Raw genomic sequence first — 19,714 nt, 5'->3', positions numbered from 1 at the left:
TTTTGCCACGTGCCTTGTAGGCGCGTGGATACCAAGTGCCTTGCAGGTGTGGATATGATGTAAGCCTTACAGGCGTGGATACCACATGCACCTTGCAGCTGGGGGCACTAAATAGCAAAACAAGATATGTCGGATATCAAAGTGTGCTTCAGCTGTTGTAGGCTGCTGAAAAACAAGTCTCACGTCAGGGTATATGGCTCAAGATGGCTGCAAAGCTGATAGCCACTTTTTGCTAATGAGTTGGCTCCCAACAGTTGTTGTTGTTGTTATTATTATTATTATTATTATTATTATTATTATTATTAAATAATAATTTTTTTACAGTCCAGTCATTGTCCCCCTCCTGGTCAGCCCTCTAACTGATCCTCATCCCATACTTCCTCCTCCATCTCTAAGAGGATATGCCCAACCCCCCACCCCACCAGGCCTCCTCACTCCCTGGGGCCTCAAGTCTTTTGATGGTTAGTTAGGTACATCTTCTCTCACTAAGGCCAGACCCAGCAGTCATCTGCTGTATATGTGTCAGGGCCTCATCAGCTGGTATATGCTAACTGTTTGGTGGCCCAGTGTCTGAGAGATCTCAGGGGTCCAGGTTAGTTGAGACTGCTGGTCTCCCTCTTGGGTCTCCCTCTTGGGTCTCCCTCCTCCTCAGCTTCTTTCAGCTTTTCCCTAATTCAACCACAGGGGTACCCAGCTTCTATCCATTGGTTGGGTGTAAGTATCTGCATCTGACTCTTTCAGTTGCTTGTTGGGCCTCTCAGAAGGCAGCAATGGAAGGCTCCTGTCATAAGCACACCATAGCATCAGTAATAGTGTCAGAACTTGGAGCCTTCTCTTGAGCTGGATCCCAATTTGGGCCTGTCACTGGACCTCTTTTCCCCAGCCTGAGCTACACATTTTAATGGAGCTGGAGAGATGGCTCAGTATTTAAGAGCACTTGTTGCACTTGCAGAGGACCCCTGGTTGATTCGAAAATAATCTGTCTAGTTCCAGGGGATGCAATATGGTATATTGACCTCCACAGGCACCAGGTAGGCAAGATATGTGGTGCACTGACATATGTATGAGCAAAACACTCGTGCATAAAATAAATCTAAAAGAAAAAATTAAAGGCTGTGGAGATAGTTGGGTTCATAAAGTGTTTATTGTACAAGCATAAACACCCAAGTTTAGAACCTCAGCACATAGATAAAAGACTGGACCGAATGGCACACCTATGATCTCAGCGGAGACAGAAGGACTTTCTGGGGCTTGCTGACCCACTAGTCTAGCCAATCAGTAAGCTCCAGGTTTATCAAGAGACCCTAGCTCAAGAAGTAATGTGGAGCCAGGCAGTGATGGCACACACCTTTAATCCTCGGCCTCAGCTGGACAGAGGCAGGTGGGTTATCTGTGAGTTTGAGGCCAGAGAGAAATCCTGTCTTACGCTCAAATAATAGTAATAATAATAATAATGATAATAATTATAATAAAGTGGAAATGCTATACAGTCAGCAGGGAAAGGTGCTTACTGCCAAGGCTGCCATCTCAAATTCAATCCCTGGTATCTGCATGATGGAAGGAGAGAACTAACTCTTGAAAGTCCTCTGACTTCCACATCCTCACTGTGACAAGTGTGCACAGTGCCCCCACCCCACTGAATAATTTTTTAAAAAAAAAGAGGAAGAGCCATTTAGGAAGATACCTGAAGTTCTCCAGCATTCTCATGTTCACGTATGCATACACATGAGAAACATAAAAAGATCATAAGGCCGCAGATAGAAAAAGGTTCAGAAACAAAGAGGTGAAAGGCAGTTGCAAGTGGCTGATCACTTTCCCAGTGTTGACTCTGCTTATGGCCTTAGTTTTGTGAAATAGCTGGAAGAGAGGATAAGATACATTCCCTTGTTTTCTTGCTGATACAGGTATGTGGTAGTTTGAATGTAATTGGCCCCCACAGGCACTTTAAGTAGGTATGGCATTCTTGCTACCTTAGCTCTCCCATTCTAGCAGCAGTCTTCACTTGTTTGAGAAGAGCCTCACCTGTACCTCAGACTACATTTAACATCCTACAGGTGAGGGTTTACTACTGAAACAGGCTCCGGCTGCCATTCTCTGCCACAGTGTGCTCATTCCCAGGTATAACAGAGCATACTAGAGAAAGAGTATCATTTGCAGTAATCTGAAGTTTAGACATACTTAGCATACCCTAACCATTTTTTTTTGTTTAAAGCTATTGTTCAAATTGCATCTACTTAGTGTGTGTATATACACGAGCCATGACATACATGGAGAGGTCAAAGGACAACTTTCAGGAATGTGTCTTCTTCCACAACATGGGACCCAGAGATTGATCTACCCTGGGCAGCAAGTGCTTTGACCTATGGAGCCATCTCACTGGCCTCTCTTACCCTTTCTTCAAAAACTGATGTCATCGACTCCTTGTTTTTAATATGCTAAAACACAAAATCTACCCTGTCAAAAGACATCAATATGTACAGTATAACATTAACAAAAAGCACGACGGGCAGGAAGCATCTGTGACTCAACAGAAGTAATTCCTTCCTGTGCTCCGGAACCTACGGGGGAAACTACTAAAGTTCCTCTGAGATCAAGCAGAATTTTATAAGAACATAATGGACTAAGAGAAAACCTGCGGTGACCGTGAAGGTCCTGATGCTGTGTATGTCAAATTAATATCTTCTGACGGTCATGAGTTTATTGTACAGAGAACATGTGATAACATCAGGAATAATGAAGGCCACGTGGAGTGGCCCAGGTCAGTTTGCAGAGAATGAAATCAATGAGGTCAATTTTTGTGCATGTGTTTTGCCCACAAGGTCCGCTTCACTAACAGCCTCATCAAAATTCCTGAATTCCAAATTGCACCTGAAATTGCACTGGAACTGCCAATGGTTGTGAACTTCCTAAATTGTTAAATAAAATTATAATAAACTTAATTTTTCAGTATTTAAAAAAAAACCAATAAGCACAATGCTGTTCTACACATACCTAGAAATTCTTCAGCTCTCATGGCTGAAATTCTCTGCCTCTCCTCTTTTCAGCTGCTCTGTTTTCTGTTCAGAAAAATTTACTTCAGCTACCTCATATAAATAGCATGTTCTCTGTTCATATATATATATATATATATATATATATATATATATATATATATGATGAAATATTGCTCAGCTATAGGAAGGAAGGAACGTCTGTCATACATTACAAAATAAGTGAAACTTGAAGAGATTATGGCTAACAAATAATCCAGCCACTGAAAAGACAAATAGCACAAATTCTGACTTTTTAAAATTATGGGCTATATCCTACATGTGTCTTTGTCAGGATTTCTATTCCTGCACAAAGCATCATGACTAAGAAGCAAGTTGGGGAGGAAAGGGTTTATTCACCTTACACTTTCACATTGCTGTTCATCACCAATGGAAGTCAGGACTGGAACTCACACAGGGTAGGAACCTAGAGGCAGGAGCTGATTCGGAAGCCATGGAGAGGTGCTGCTTACTGGCTTGCTTCCCCTGGCTTGCTCAGCTTGCTTTTTTATAGAACCCAGGACTACCAGCCCAGGGATGGCACCACCCACAATGGGCCCTCCCACATTTGATTGCTAATTGATAAAATGCCTTACAGCTGGATTTCATGGAGGCATTTCCTCAAGGGAGGCCCCTTTCTCTGTGATAACTCCAGCTTGTTTTAAGTTGATACACAGAACCAGCCAGAACAGCTGAGCCCTACTCAACTTGGCATGCAAACGCATCACTATTTAGCCTCAACCCTTATTTTCTTATTCATCCCCAAGATCTAAATAACTTTAAAAGTGCCACAGTCTACAAGTTCTTACATATTAAAAATTTAGTCCCTTTAAAATATACAATCTCCTTTGAATTTCAAAGTCTTTTTACAATTCAAAGTCTCTTAACTGTGGGCTCCACTAAAATACTTTCTTACATCAAGAGGGGAAAATATCAGGACATAGTCAGAATAAAAAGCAAAATCAAACACTAACCATCCAATGTCTAGGATCCACTCATGATCTTCTGGGCTCCTCCAAGGGCTTGGGTCACGTCTCCAGCTCTGCCCTTTGTAGCACACACCTTGTCTTCTAGGCTCCAGCTGCCTGTACTCCACTGCTGCTGCTATTCTTGGTCATTTCATGGTACTGGCATCTCCAAAACACTGCCGCCTTCTGCTGCAACTGGACTGCGCTTTCACAACTAGCCTTTCATAGGCTCTCTTCATGGTGCTAAGCCTCAACTTCTCTGCATGACCCCTTCAATCCTGGGCCTTCGACTGTCACTGAGGCTGTACCTTCACCAATGGCCTTCCGTGGCCTCTCACAGTGCCAAACATCAACTACTACCCCTTCACGTTTCAAAACCAGAACCACGTGGGTGACTCTTAGACATTCCCAAGTCTGGCTGCCAACACGAGGTACAACCATGGCTGCCTCTGGCACACAGCTTCTCTGTGCTCCCAGGAAACACTTCCCAGAAGACTTCACCTTAGTGATGCTGCTCTCTTCTTAATTTTTTAGCTCCAGCTAACCAGCATCAATCATACCAGTAATGCAAAGGTTTCGCTTTAGCAGTTCTGGTATCTTGTTAATGATGTCTGATTTTTCAGCCCCAGCTAACCAAAACCACAGAAATTTCACAATCAAAACAGCAACAACCCTGATAAGAGTCTTCCCTCTAAAATTTCACAAGCCAGGCCTCCATTGTTTGCACTGTTCTCACTGTTATCTTCCAAGCTCCTACAGAACATCCCACAGAGCTGTTAGTACCCAATGGCTCCTCTAGTCAAAGTTCCAAAGTCCTTCCACAGTCCTCCCCAAAAGGTACCAATTTGTCTTAGTCAGGGTTTCTATTCCTGCACAAAACATCACGATGAAGAAGCAAGTTGGGGAGGAAAGGGTTTATTCACCTTACACTTTCACATTGATGTTTATCACCAATGGAAGTCAGGACTGAAACTCACACAGGGTAGGAACCTAGAGACAGGAGCTGATGCAGAAGCCTTGGAAGAGTGCTGCTTACTGACTTGCTTCCCCTGGCTTGCTCAGCTTGCTTTTTTTTATAGAACCCAAGACTAACAGTCCAGGGATGGCACTACCCACAATGGGTCCTCCCACGCTTGATCACTAATTGAGAAAATGCCTTACAGCTGGATCTCATGGAGACATTTCCTCAAGAGAGGCTCCTTTCTCTGTGATAATTCCAGCTTGTTTTAAGTTGACACACAAAACCAGCCAGTACAACAATCATACTTTTTATTTACTTCTGTTTAAGCTCTGAAACACATCTACTGAAATGTGTATGGCATGTACTTGTTAACTTATGTAATCAAATAAATCAAAATAAACAATTGCACTCTAGACTCCTCATTAACCAGTCTTCTCCTCTTTCTCCCCCCTCCTTTTCCTTTTCTTCCTCCTCTTCCTTTTTCTTCTTTTTCTTTTCTGGTATGTTTTTCCTGTCTTTATTTTCCATTTATTCATTCATTTATTTTTTACATCCTGATTGATTCCCCTGCCTTTTTCCTCCCAGTACCCCCTCATGCTTGCCCCTCCCCTTCTCCTCTAACAAGGTATCAACCCACCCTGGCACATCAAGTCTCTGTTAGTCTAGGCACATCCTCTTCCTCTGAGGCCAGACAAGACAGCTCAGTTAGAGGAACAGGATCCACAGAGGGGGCAACAGGTTCAGGGGCAGTCTCTGCTCCAGTTGTTGGGGGACATGCATGAAGACCAAGCTGCTTATCTGCTACATATGTGTGGGAACCTAAGTCCAGCCTGAGTATGCTCTTTGATTGGTGTTCAGCGTCTGGGAGTTCCCAAGGGTCCAGGTTAGTTGACTCTGTTGGTCTTCCCTGTCCTCTTTTGGGAAACAGAACATTTCTAATACTCTTGTTGTCAATTGGGTGCCACTTGCTGACAGCACCAACTCTCTCTGCTACTTGTGATTTTGTTTCCATCACGGCCTAACATATATGTGACATACTATTGGATTTGAAATCCATATAAACAGAATCATGCTTCTTATCATTTTCTCAGTGTTATCTTTTTCATTCCACATTGTTTTAAATATTGGCCCACAATCCCAAATATTGCCATAGTTTGTTCCTTGTCAGGGCATCATTTTTTCATATTGTTGACACCATGTATTTGTGTTGTCTCTAGTTGTGCACCCTTAAAATTTGTCATGAAGATTCTTGCACCTGCCTCCTTGCATACAAGTCTAAAAAAGTCTGAGATACGTATCTAAAGAGTCATGCAGTCTGCAGGTGTTCGTCTTTACTGAAAAATATCAGTTTGTTTTCCACTGCCATTTTGTCACTATGTACTCTCAGCAGCAATGGCTAAGAAGCCTGTAGTTCACATTCTCACTGTGCTTAATATTGTAAAACTAATTGGTTTTTTCAATCTAATGGGAATAAAATGGTACCTTACTGTGATATTAATTTGTTTTTGTTTCATTACTAATGAGGCTAAGCACCGTTTTGTTTGGTTATTGGTTGTTCTTATATCTTCCCTGTGAGATGCCTCTAAGCCTTTTCCTATTGAGTTGAAAATTCTTAATCTTATTGATTATGAGATTAATTTACATATTTTACATATTAACATGTCATGTTAATGTATTACATATTTCTTGTAGTTTGTAACTTGTATTTTCCAGTCTCTTTAGGATGCTTTTTGATAATTATGGTTTTCATTTTAGTGTGGTCGAATCTATAAGGCTTTTTCATAGTAGTTCAAGGGGAGATTTGCTTTATATTATTTGTTTTAGGAAATCTTCCCCTATCTTGAGGGAGTTCCCCTTCCCTCTATAGTGTTCGAAACAATTTGTTCCCCCTTCATGGTATAATATTTGATTCACCTGGGTTTTTGTGTGTGGCGGAGGTAAGATATAATTCCATGTTCTATTTGATAACCATCTGTTTCATCCACTGAACAAGTCTTTCTTCTTTTGGTCTCTTTTGTGCATGTGTGTGGTATGTATGTATACATGCATACATGAGTGTTCATCTCTCTGTGTGTGCACATGTGTGCACATGCCCAGGGAAACCAGAAGTTACTGTTGGCTATCTTCTCTGATTACACTCAACCCTGTTTGTTGAGACAGGGTCTCTCATTCAGTTTAGTCTAGCAGCCAGTTTGTCGCTTTCTTCTGTTCCCACTTCTGTGTGTTAGGATTGCAAGTGGCTGTCATGCCCTCCTGCCATTTATATGGCTCCTGAGGTTCCAAAGTTGCGTCTTCATACTTTCCCAGTTAAGCAATTTCTCCAACCCCTGAACTCCTGAAGACTCCTTTCATTGCTTGTTTGTGTATAGTGCCAGCTCAGTTAGAGGCAAATAGTTCTTCTTATCCATGGTGTTGCTTTATGGAGCTTCATTTACCCAGTCAACCATCACAAAAAAACATTACATGAGAAGCATCCAGAAAAAAAAAAAAAACAATTTTACATTATGTATGATTCTAAGTAGTATGCTGTCTTAATCTGCCTGCTCAGAAAGTGATGCTTCCCTTGGTCTGGCATTCCTACTCTAGATAACTGGCCAGATGCTCGCACAGGAGCCATATCACGGTGTTGTGGTACTGGTATTTAAGTAGCCCTTATGTAATAATCAAAGTGCCCACTCCAGTCACCTCATTTCCTTTCAACACATGGATATTATATTATTATGCCAAGAAGAGAGGTGAGTGCCACACAATACTGTTCTACTGCCAGAGAACATAGTCATACATCTTCTGCTACAGCACATTATAATCATTCTAGTTTGTTAATAGTTTTGAGTTTTCTTTTGCTTGCAACAGAATCACATGTAGCCCTGAATATGTCCAGCACTTGCTACATAGCCCAAACTGTTCTTGAAATCATGGCCATCCTTCTACATCAGCCTCCTGAGTGTTGAGTTACAGGCCTGTGCTACTACATCTGGCCATATTATTAGTTATCATTGTTGATAAATTATTGGAGCTAGTTTGCAAATTCAACTTTATTATAAGTATGAATGAGTAGAAGAAAATATGATATACAAAGGGTTATTATTATCTTGCAATTTGGTGATGAAAGTGGTATGATGATGCTCTGAGTGTCTTAGGACACATTCCCCAGGGGTACGAGGAGACTATGACATCACAGTTCCATATTGAATGGATTCATTTCCATGGTCAGTTCTATTCCCTTGGACTGACTGCCTGCACCAACACCTTGCTTTTTTTGTATTGAATCGTTTTACAATAAATTTTTGTATCCACAAAATAACCACAAATAATTCCTTTCTGTCTCTTCCTAAACCATAGGAGCATACACTTTTCTGGTAATGGATGTGGGACTGCAGATTCGTTCCTTTTAAAATTTCTTTTGTTTACTTGGGCTACTTTTTTAAACCACAGTATATTTTTATGTCATAATTATATCATATTACCAAACTTGTAACTTTTAATGTCTCCATCTCACTTGGTGATAAAGATTTGGAGCAAGACAGAGCCCATTTTTCTAAGTCTCTAGTGGGGACAGATCATTAAGTTACCTAATGTGAAATCATTTGTGAGAAACGAGGATGAAATGACAAGACTCCAAGTCAAGGTCCAGGCCTTTTAGGAACCTGTAGGTGACCATTGCCAGCTGGACCTCCCTCAACTGAGTGCCCTGTATATAATAATAATAATAATAATAATAATAATAATAATAATAATAATAATTCAAATAAACAGGAAGAACAGAAGCAAATCTCTTGCAGAAAAACAACTTGGGTAATGAATTTCAGGATCATGTCAAAATGATTTATATAGTCTTTTGTGGTTTCATGGTTGATAATAAAAAATGTTAATCTCAACGAATATAGTACCAAAGAATCTACCACTCACATAAAAAAGAGTATTTCTTGGAACTCTTTAAATCCACTGTTATTGATGACCTTCCATTATATATGACAAGAAACTAAAGACCAGCAAATAAGAATGTCATTAAATGTCTGCTCCAACCTCTGAGATTTCCCACTGTTCACTGTCTCGCTCACTGAAAAGAAAAAGTGTGGCTCCTCCCATCAAACTCGGTATTCTGAGTCCCTCATTTCTTTTCAGTTTGTTACATCGTTAATCTTCATTTGTTCCGTAATCATCCCACCCAGCTCAACTGACTATCCCCTCAGCATCTAAATAAACTCAGATACCCCCGTCTTCAACAACACCAAACAGAGAAGACAACATTTCCCTTTGCTCTTATATCAGCCCTTCTTCCGGCCTGCTTCCTCCACAGACAAGTTTCTTGGTGGAAATCAGTCGCGTACATTTTACACTGGGTCCCCTTGAAATGTCCCCTGCATGTACTCCAATCTACAGTGACCTTTAAAAAACAAAACTTTATTGTTTCCTTGTGAGTCTTACATCGTGTACCCCATCCCCTCATCTCTGCCCTTTGCTCTTGTAACCCCCTCCCCCAAAAATAAAACACAAACACTGACTACTGCAGATGCTGAGGTGGGAAAGAGGAGGGCCTCACTCCCACATCCACACCTAGGTGAGGTGCAGGCCTGCTCTCCTGCTCTTATGACCCCAGGATCACCTCTCCTGACTGCCTCAGGTGTTGAGGGGAAAGGGGGCAGAAGGTATCTCTCTTTACCACCTAGGCTATCTCACTGTAGAGAAGTGGCAAGGCCAGCTTTCACTCACTCACTCGCTCGCTCACTCACTCAGCCCTTCTGGGCTGCCTCACCAGTGCCCCTGCTGCCAGGCCTTAGCTCTCAGGCACTGCTCATACAAGGTGCAGGGCTCACTTTCCCAAGGGTTACATCTGGTGAGGCACAGAGCCAGCTCTCCCACTCTTGTGACCCTGGGGCCAGCTTTCCAGACTGCCACAGCTGGTGAGAGGCCAAGAGAGCAAGGTATCCCCCCACCCATCCACCTACCCACCCACACCACCTGTGCCATCTCGACCTTCAGTCTGGCTTACCTGTGCCCCTGCCATCAGGGTCACCTTTGCTGTGCTGTCCAGGCAAGGTGCAGGGCCCACTCTTCTGAGCTCTTGCCTTGTGGACAGCTTTCCCAACTGCTGGAGGTGGTGAGTAGGGGGATGGGGAGGGCATTACCTCTGTGCCTATGCCACGCCATAATAGATGAGTGTTGGGGTCAGCTCTCTCACACTCACATCCTCAGGGCAGGCTCACCCACACACTTGCTACCAGGCCCAGTTTCCCTGTGTTGCTTGGGTAAGTCTTAGGGCCCACTCTCCCGAGTGCTGCTGCTGGTGAGAGAAAGTGCTAGTTCTCCAGAGAGCTGTATCCAGTGAGGGTAGGGCCTATTATTCACAGCCCCTGTACAACCACATAGTCCCCACTGGCTGCCCCAAACAGGGTCATCCTCATCTTCTCTAGTGGTAATATGAGCCATGGACGTCGACCCCTTCCACTGTGTGTACTCAGGGACCCAGACATGTGCCTCAGCAGTCACTCAAGCTAGGACTGCACCAGGGCCCTAGGTGGCAGTTCTGGCCATTCACAATAGACTACACCTCTCCACCATCAAGTCTCCAATTCCATCTCTTCATAACTCTCAAGCTGCTCTACTTTTTCTCTACCATCTGTCCACCACATACTCAAACTACAGTCTGGCCACATGGCTGGTGGGCCTCTGAGTGATCTCTTCCATCATCCATGCAATGGTGGTAGGGTAGTGTTTTCTATGGCCTGCCTGTTCTGTGCACTATAGGGCAGGTCTGGGTGGCATGGCACTCCACAGGTCTCTGTCTGTCTTCCTCCTCCTATGTTGCACTGCCTGGAATTGATTTGATTTGATTTGATTTTCATGAGTCTTAGGCAAAAGACAGCTTTGGCCACCAAGCCAGGCATCAAGCTAGGATGAACAATGGACTGACATCTGCTCTGCCCCTGACTGATTAAGAACACCACCACCAGCAAGGTGACTCTTTGCCCACTGCTCAGGGTGGGGTGAGGGTGTTATTCCATCTATTAACTCAGTCTATCCTATAAGCATTCTTACTCTCTTAGGTTCACAGTCTTAGTTTCATGGATAGCTCCTACCCATGGCTATTAGTGTCACGGTTTACATCTCTGTTGATCTGTCTCAGCCCCACATCTGTATCTCAGTCACCACAGTTTTTCTAATGCAAAACCCAGGTTAGGCAGCACATCACCCAGCTTAGGTATATACATAAACCACCATTTCTCTCCTCCTGGGACTTCTTTCTTTTGTTTTTGGTTTGCTGTTTGTTTCTCTCCTCTTGGCCACGATAGCCACAAACCTACAAGTTATCTCAGGCTTCACAAGCTTCACAGATATTAAGAAAGAACAATCACATTTACTCTTGAAATTTTCTTCCCCAGTCCCTTTAGCATCTTCCATTAGTTTTCACATCCGTGTGTGGGTTGAGTTGAGCCCCACATTATGGTATGTTGAGGTCCTAACCCTAGATACTTGTGTGATCCTACTTTTAAGTAGGCTCTTTGCAGGCATTCGTCAAGTCAAATGGGCCACATTGGATTAGGGTCGACCATATTAGTGATGGGTATCTTTAGAAGAAGAGAGGAATTTGATAGAGACACACAGAGAAGAACAGATGGTGTGAAGATCATATTTACAAGACTGTTGCTGCAAGCCAAGGGGCTCCAGCAACTGCACACATCTGGAAGAGGCAAGGATAGAGTCTTCCCAGAGTCTTCACCAGAGGAACAGCTCTGCAGAATTGTGAGAAAATACACCCAGTTGTCTTAAGCTACACAGCTTGGGTCCTATGCTATGCTTAGCCATAAGAAATGACTCTATCATTCAGATTATTGTATTAATATGCTAGCCCATATCTTCCCTTCAGTTTCATGTCCTACCATAAAGCTAGCTTCTTAAAATGAAAGTGTTATCTTGTGATAGCTTCCAATTTAAACTTTCTGAAGCCTCCATTTTATTATCGATAGACACATGGCTATTTCATAAGGCCTTTAAGAGGATTAAATGAGAATTACATGTAATAGTAAATGTGTTAAACTAGTAGGGTATTTTCAGTCTTAGCTCAGGTTAAGGTCAAAAAGGCTAACAAGAATATTAGAGGACCACCTGCCGCTACATACTGAGGCAGTGTTGTCATCAGCCCAGCATAACAGAATGTTCTGCAGGGCTGAAAATACGCCTGCTTCTCAGTGTGGTAACTCTCTGCAGATATGATTACTGAACATTTATGAGGTGGATGGAACTCAGGAACTACATTTGTATTTTATTTGGGTTTGAGAAAGTTATCTTGTTATGTAGTACATGCTTGCCTCATACTTTAAAGAAAAAATTTTCAATTATGTGTATGTATGTATGAATCTGTGTTTGGGTGTGTGCAGGTACTGGCAGAGTCCAGAAGAGGCTCTCAGGTCCTAGAAGCTAGAGTTACAGATGGTACTGAGTCCTCTGACAGGAGTGCCCTCTGGGTCTCCGCAAGAGCAGTAGACACTCCATCTCTCCAGCCTGGTGAACTCATATATTCCATTATCCTGCCTTTGCCTCTGCCTCTGTCTCTCCAGATGTGACCTCTGTTATTCTCAAACCCCTACAAAGGGCTGACTGAGGTGCCTATTTAACGTATCAAAGTGGAAGTGGCCCCAGGTTCTCCCAGCATCCCTCAGTCTGTCCCTACCTGTTACACACCCCCACCCCTACCCTGAGCTGTCCAGCCAGGGCCCAGGCTGCCTGTTCCCTGCAGCTCTTTTCTATATAATCCAGCCATTCTGGCTACTGGCTACAGTCATTTTTTTAACCCTTTACCCTCCTGGCTCTCCCATCTCCCTTCTCCCTTCTCCTCACATGGCCTAGCTCAGCGTCATGTTCACTCTGGACTCTCCCAGATGTCTCTGCCCCGGGCTATGTACTTCTTCCTCATAGCTACCAGAAACCTTCCCCTCCACCATATCTAGGAGCAGTCATGTCTTTCTTTTTTATTTCCTTTTTTCATTTAACCACCACACCTGGCAAAAACTACATCTTTAATTTAATATAAATGTAAATACACATGCACATCATTTGTTACTACCATACAAAACGTTGCTGAAACAGGGGTCAGGCCATTTTTTTTCTATAAAAAGCCAGATGATAAGTATTTTAGGCATGCAGGCCATACAGTCTCTGTTGCAACTAGCCACTGCAGCATCAAAAGAGACAGAGTATTTCCACATTCAATGCAATTTTGTTTACCCAAATAGGTGGCAGGCAAGATTTGGCCTGAGGGCCATAGTTTGACAAGTTGCTCCCTTTCAGACTATTCACGTAAGTCATAATGAGAAAAATGAGAAACTAGTTTTGTCAGCATTAACCCTCCATCTCCCTAGAGGATAAAGAAGAGAAGAATAAAATAGAAAGAACATAGAGAGGGCCCTGGGTACACTGTGCTGTGCCATGCTGTGCTGATATTTCGTAGGTGAGTTGACCACCAACACTAGTGTAGGGTACTTCTCACTGCAGGCAGAATAAAAGGGGCTCAAGGGATTTCAAAGAGCTTGGCAAATGTTCTCTGGAATCCAGAGAACATGGAAATGATCCAGGATGGTTCACATCTAAAGAGTTTAAAGATAAGAGGTTATGTCTTAACCTGCATGAAGGGCAACAGAAGGATTTCACTCTGTGCTTCCATTGCTAGTGGTTAAAAGTTGTTTCCAGTGGACTCAAATTAGTACCGAAGACAGATCACTTGGGCTCATCCTAAAAGAGACCTCCGAGAGGACCATGAAATATGCAATAGAGCACAGTAGAAAACTCAGGCTGTAACTTCCTCTAATGGGAGAAGCGAGCAAGCAACTCAAAGGGACTATGTATGATGAGAGAAAAGGAGACTTTGGGACTTAGTGTGGGATCTTAGAAGAATGTGCAATGACATATGTCTGGCTTTGGACTCCTTCTGTGTTCGGGGGATCCTAGCTTCATACAACGCATGCCTGCATCATTCAAGTAAGACTTCACTTCAACCACCTCCTTTGTACCCTTACAAGGGTCCATCATGGTAGTTAGTGACTGAGAAAGAAGAGACTGGAGAAAAATCTCCCCTCTTATCCCGCCATAAGATGTTTCAACTGGGAAGTGCTGCAGGGTTTTTAGATATGGAGTTATAGGATTTAATGACAAACAAAAGTGTGACCAGGAAAGCGGTAAACCCACTGAAACACTCACTCAGGGCAGAAGCAGGTTCTTACCAGATCAGAGTGACTGAGGAGTCCTGAAAGCCCACAGATACCTCTTCTGTTACACCTGTAGACCATATACACATGTAGGGATCTTGGGAAATGGTCAGAAGTTGATAATCTTCTCCTTTATGATGGAAGTGTGTCGCTGGCCTTTCCACAGCTCTCTGCATGGTATCCATTCCTGGGGATCACATGGTATACATTTGACACCTGAGTGTGAATTCTTCTTTATTTCCAACTGTCTAGAGTCCAGGGGTCCCCCCCCCCTCTCTCTCTCTCTCTCTCTCTCTCTCTCACACACACACACACACACACACACACACACACACACCAGTCTCCAAGTTTTAAATGCTGTTCTTTCTTTCCGAACCATGACTCTGTGAATGAGGCTGCATACTCCTTCCCCTCTTCTGTTTCTCTCTTGCTTATTGCAAAGACCTCTCCTCCAGTCTTCCAGATGCTCTTTCCTCTCTTTGTAGCTGGTTTACTTGATTCTCTGTTCCCCAAGAGCCTTGCATAAGCCTCCATGAGCATTTATCACAGGTGTGCAATCATTGTCTATACAAGCATGATGATGCCCGTCAGTCTGGTGCCTAAAATCACAATCATGTCTTATTTGTCATGGTAACTGTCTTAGTAGATACTCTCCAAGTGTTTGATGAATAAATGAAAACCATTTGCCCTTTGCTTTCACAAGCAGAAACAGAACATATATGCGGGCACTCCCCTTAGCTTTCTATCAGAACCATGGTGTATCTGTTGATGTTTGCACTGCTGTGACTTCCTAGAGGAAAGGTTCTAAGTATGCAATTGGTAAAGGTCAGATTTATTTTAAATAAACAAGGCAGAATGTTGCCTCAAATAATTTTCCATTTTGTTCTGAAATACTTTCAATCTGCAGGAAATGTATGGAATAAAACAGTAAATCATACACACTAACTAGCAGCTTTTTCAGACTCTAGTTCCCCTCCCTGGCACGTAACCCTCTGAATGTCACTACCATACTGTCACATCCTTGATTTTTTTTTTTTTTTTTTTTTACTGGTTACAACATATGGGTATGCCTGCAAATAAGATATAGCATTAGTTTTGGTTTGAAAGGCTTAAAGAAATGATAATATCTTGTAGCTACAGCTTGTTCATTTGCTCAGTCCCTTGTCTTTCATATTGCTTTGATATATGATATTATAATATATGTAGCTTGTTCACTTAAGTACATTCTGATTCACAATAGAATTCCACTGAAGAAAATACCAAGTTTACCTATTTTCTTCTTGCCCAACCTTGGATTTATTTTCATTTACAACGGTGCAGTAGCATTCTTTTTCCAATCTCTGTACAAAGGTAACATCAATGAAGGATTTTATCAGCTATATTTATTTATTATGGTGATAAATCTTTTTAAAAAAATTTTGTATGTACTTCCCTATTGTTCCTGCCATGCTTCCCAGTGGCAGCTGAGCACAGGCACCCACATTCATGACCTTCTGGGAGCATCTACAATGCTAGGCTAGAAGACCTGATGAACATGTAGCACCACAACCTCCTCTGCCTACCCTAGAACTACTAGATAAAGCACTATTTCTATCATGGCATCTCCTGGCCCTAACTCTCTTACACCACTGAGGGGAAGAATGGAAATATCTGCCCAAAATAAACTAAGGTCCAGATGATGTGCCCAAGGACATATTGCCTCACTGGCTGTGAAGCTTCCAACCCCCCAATCCCTGCCCCCAACACCCACACCCACTCCTGTTTTGTCCTGGTTCAGAAGCTGATGGACCAGTCTTCTCCAGCCATAATAGAGAACTGCAGTGCCAAATAAGTCTCCCTGTATGTCAGGAAGAGTAACCAGGCTTCCCTGCATCTCTTTCAGATCAACGAAGCAGAGCCCAGATGCTATGCACATGAGCAAGACACACATACAATGAGGCAGGACCTCATGCAGATTTCTGGCTCATGAAACCAGCCCCAGGGTTTGTTTCCTCTTACCTCCTGTCTAGAGAGCCCTGTTTATTTCCAGGCAGTTCTCCCATCCTGACTCCCCAACTTAGTCTCCCCAAAGTAGCTGAGGTGGAATCTGGAGCGGAAGGAAAAGGACAGGCACATGGTGCTGACAGCTGTGGAGAACTAAGCAGAGAGCAAAGGCGACATACCTTCCAGCTCAGGAGTGGCCTGTCATGAGGAGAAGGGTCTGGCCGCTGAGGATGATGGTGGAAACAAGGACTTCAGCTGGTCAGTAAGACAACAGAGAACACAGATGTCAAAGACAGCTCAGGGGCCTCTGACTCTGCCTGTACAGAGCTTTTCCCACCTGGCCCCACCCTCATCTGATGTGCTTCTATAAATAAATGGCACCCTGTATCCTTGAGGAATGTGTGTGTGTGTGTGTAGTGTATGTATCTGTGTTTATATGTGTATGTATGTGCATATATGTGTCTATGTATGTAAGGGGGGAAAATATGAAGATTGAGTAAGTGGAAACTGTTACTACAGACTCCACCAGGCTTGTCTACCAAAACCTCAGAGGGAGTGGCTGTACCAGCACAAGTTTTGTTTTTCACAGCTCTAAAGGTGAGAAGCCCAAGGTATACAGTTCCAGGGAGCGAGTGTCATTCAAAGCTTCTTCTCTCAGCTTATAGGTTCCTGTTCTTCACTGTGGTGTGGTCACATAATCTGTGTGTTCAGGGATTTGTACTGTCTACTCTTTTTCATATAAGGGCAGCAATCGCCTTCAAAGGGCATCACTCCGAATGCTAGCACACAGGAGATTAGGTTTGGACATCTGAAGTATCCGGGGTGGGAAACAACAAACGTTCCACCCACATTCCACCTCTTAATGAGAAAACAGTCAAGGACTCAGTGGCCAGATTTCAGACTGCCAGTGGCCTGGCATTGCAACAGGCATTTATAATCCTCTCCCGTGGGCAACGATGGAGCACTGACTGCAAAAAGCCTACAAAAACCCTTTACAATATCAAGCTCAGGCTTGAGGTCAAGGATCTTTAGGGCATTGTTCCATCACATTTTATTGGAGGCTAAAAGACAAATCCAGGAGAGACCTTCACTACTCTGCACGGAAAGTTTCTCTAAGACCTGAGCAAGTAGCAAGCCCAGTATACCAACGTCAACCTCCAGCCCCAGAAAAGACTCTGAGGAAACGTCTCCCGCATTAGAATAGAAAAGGGAGAAATCTCTTTCTCTGGGTTAGTGGCTCATTGGGGCCCATCTCTTTTCTACACTCTCACAGGTGATGATGGTGTTACTTTTCTATGGAGACCAGCACGGGCCCTCCCTCCTTCAACTTCCCCTAATGTTTCTTTTAACTTTCTTTAATGCTTTACTTCAAAGTCTATGATGCTCCTACTGGTGCCTGGCCCTACCAGCAATGAAACATATTTATCTTGCATCGAATAAATATTATAAAATTACTGACTTTTCGGGTACTAATTAGTATTGCCATTAATAGGGAGTACCTTTAATCCCAGGACTTAGGAGGAAGAGGCATGCAGATCTCTGGGAGTTCAAAGCAAGATTGATACACAAAAGTGAGTTTCAGGTCAGCCAGTGCTATAGAATCAGATGCTGTCTCAAACACACACACACACACACACACACACACACACACACATGCACACACTCTACAATCACACATAAGCCCCTTAGAAGATAAACCCAACCACGATTAATTGCTCCCATAGATTCTCTGGTTGAGAAATTCAAATAGGGCACTCATGGTAACATATCTGCCCTCCTTCATACTGGGACCTCAGCTTAGAAGCTTTGACCAGGGTCTGGAGAGATGGCTCAGCAGTTAAGATCACTAAATGCCCCTCCAGAGAATCTGTGTTCATTTCCCAGTACCCGTATGGCAACTTACAAACATTTGTAACTTCTGTTCCAAGGAATCTGATGCCTCCTTCTGGCCTCTTTGGGCATTGTTCACACAGTGCTATACAGATATACATGCAGGTGAAACATTCGTACACATAAAATAAAGCTTTAAAAAGGGGGGGGGGGGTGAGCTTTGAACAGTGGAGCTTAGGATGTAACTCAAAGATTAAACTGTCTGATACTTCATCAATTATATCTGGTGCATTTGTTGAGTGTTTGGAAGCTGGTCTTGACTAGGAGTATCGGCAGGCAAACTTGTGTGAGTCTTTCCAGCATGGAGGCCTCTTTAAGGCTGAGTTTTACATGGTAACTCCAGCTGCCAAGAACAAGTATCCCCCCCAAGCAAGTTGCATGGTCTTTCGTGTCCTAGCATCACAGACTATATTTTTTATTAATTAATTTATTTGCTTAACATTCCAATACCAGACCCCCTCCCAATATCCCCTCACACAGATCCTTCCACCCACTTCCCCCTTCCCTTCTCTTCTAAGAAGGGGGAGCCCCCGCCCCCATCACACGCACACGCACACGCGCGCGCGCACACACACACACGCACACACACCTACTCATCAAGTCGCTGTAGGGATAGGAGCATCCTCTCCCACTGAAGCCAGACAAGGTGGCTCAGTTAGGGGAATCAGTTAGAGGAATGAGATCCATAAGCAGGCAACAGATTCAGGGTCAGCCCCTGTTCCAGTTGTTGGGGGACTTGCATGAAGATCAAGCTGTACTTCTACTACATATGTGCAGGGGGCCTGAGTCCAATCTATACTATCTTTGGTTGGTGGTTCAGTCTCTGGGAGCCACCAAGGATCCAGGTCAGTTGACTCTCTTGGTTTTCCTGTGGAGTTCCTATCCTCTTCAGGTCCCTCAATCCTTTCCCTTACTCTTCCACAAGACTCCCTGAACTCCATCTAATATTTGGCTATTAGTCTCTGCATCTTTTTTCCATTGGTTGTTGTGGACAGCCTCTCAGAGGACCATTATGTCTTCAAGCATAACAGACTATCATCAAGAGTGTCAGGGATTGGTTCTTGCCCATGGGCTGGGTCTCAGTCATTGGTTGGCCATTGCCTTCTTCTCTGCTCTGTCTTCGTCCCTGCACATCCTATAGGTGGGCAGGATACATTTTGGGTCAAAGGCATAGGCCATTTTATGTCACTTCTGCTGAGCTCTAGTGTCAAAACTTTCAAAAGCTGCCCAGGTTCAAGGAGAAAGTTAAGAGTTCAACTCTCAATGAGAACAATATCAGAGACTCTGAGGTCAACAATCACTTGTCATCAAGTTGGCCATGCTGAGAAATGAAAGCCTTCTGAAATTTCTTTACTTAAATAGCACATACTTCTATCTTGAATCACAGTATTTAAAGTATATTCGATTCTAATGAGTAGAGTAAGACATTGATTTGGAATTCCAAGTGAACAATAAGTATCAGCCTGTGGCTGGGGAAACAGATCAAACACCTTTAAGAAGCCGCTGAAATTACATCTTGACTCAACATTAACCTCAATAAAAATGATATATTACTTGGGGAACAATTGTATTTAACCTCATGAAGTAAGATCAATGCAATTAAAATGACGATTCTCTTGAGGCTGCCATATGACTTATACTCTCTCTTCTCATGTGCTTGTAGTTGGGTTACTTGAGCAG

General features: G+C 43.2%; 1 non-coding gene and 2 pseudogenes across 1 annotated transcript; 2 read left to right on the top strand and 1 right to left on the bottom strand.

The window, feature by feature from the left end:
* The first annotated feature begins 2,615 nt into the window (after positions 1-2,615).
* LOC117716778 (elongin-C pseudogene) lies at positions 2,616-2,918 on the top strand (annotated as a pseudogene).
* A 7,882-nt stretch (positions 2,919-10,800) lies between these two features.
* On the bottom strand, positions 10,801-10,944 carry LOC117717395 (small nucleolar RNA SNORA48). The gene has a single exon (XR_004607891.1). It is a non-coding gene; the product is annotated as a small nucleolar RNA SNORA48 (small nucleolar RNA).
* Positions 10,945-14,735: 3,791 nt separating this feature from the next.
* Positions 14,736-16,501, top strand: LOC117717358 (N-alpha-acetyltransferase 10-like; annotated as a pseudogene).
* The last annotated feature ends 3,213 nt before the right edge of the window (positions 16,502-19,714 follow it).

Source organism: Arvicanthis niloticus, chromosome 11 (assembly GCF_011762505.2).
Source record: "Arvicanthis niloticus isolate mArvNil1 chromosome 11, mArvNil1.pat.X, whole genome shotgun sequence".
Classification (NCBI taxonomy): Eukaryota; Metazoa; Chordata; class Mammalia; order Rodentia; family Muridae; genus Arvicanthis; species Arvicanthis niloticus.
The sequence above is the reverse complement of the archived record's forward strand: the minus strand, read 5'-3'. Positions and strand labels throughout refer to the sequence as shown.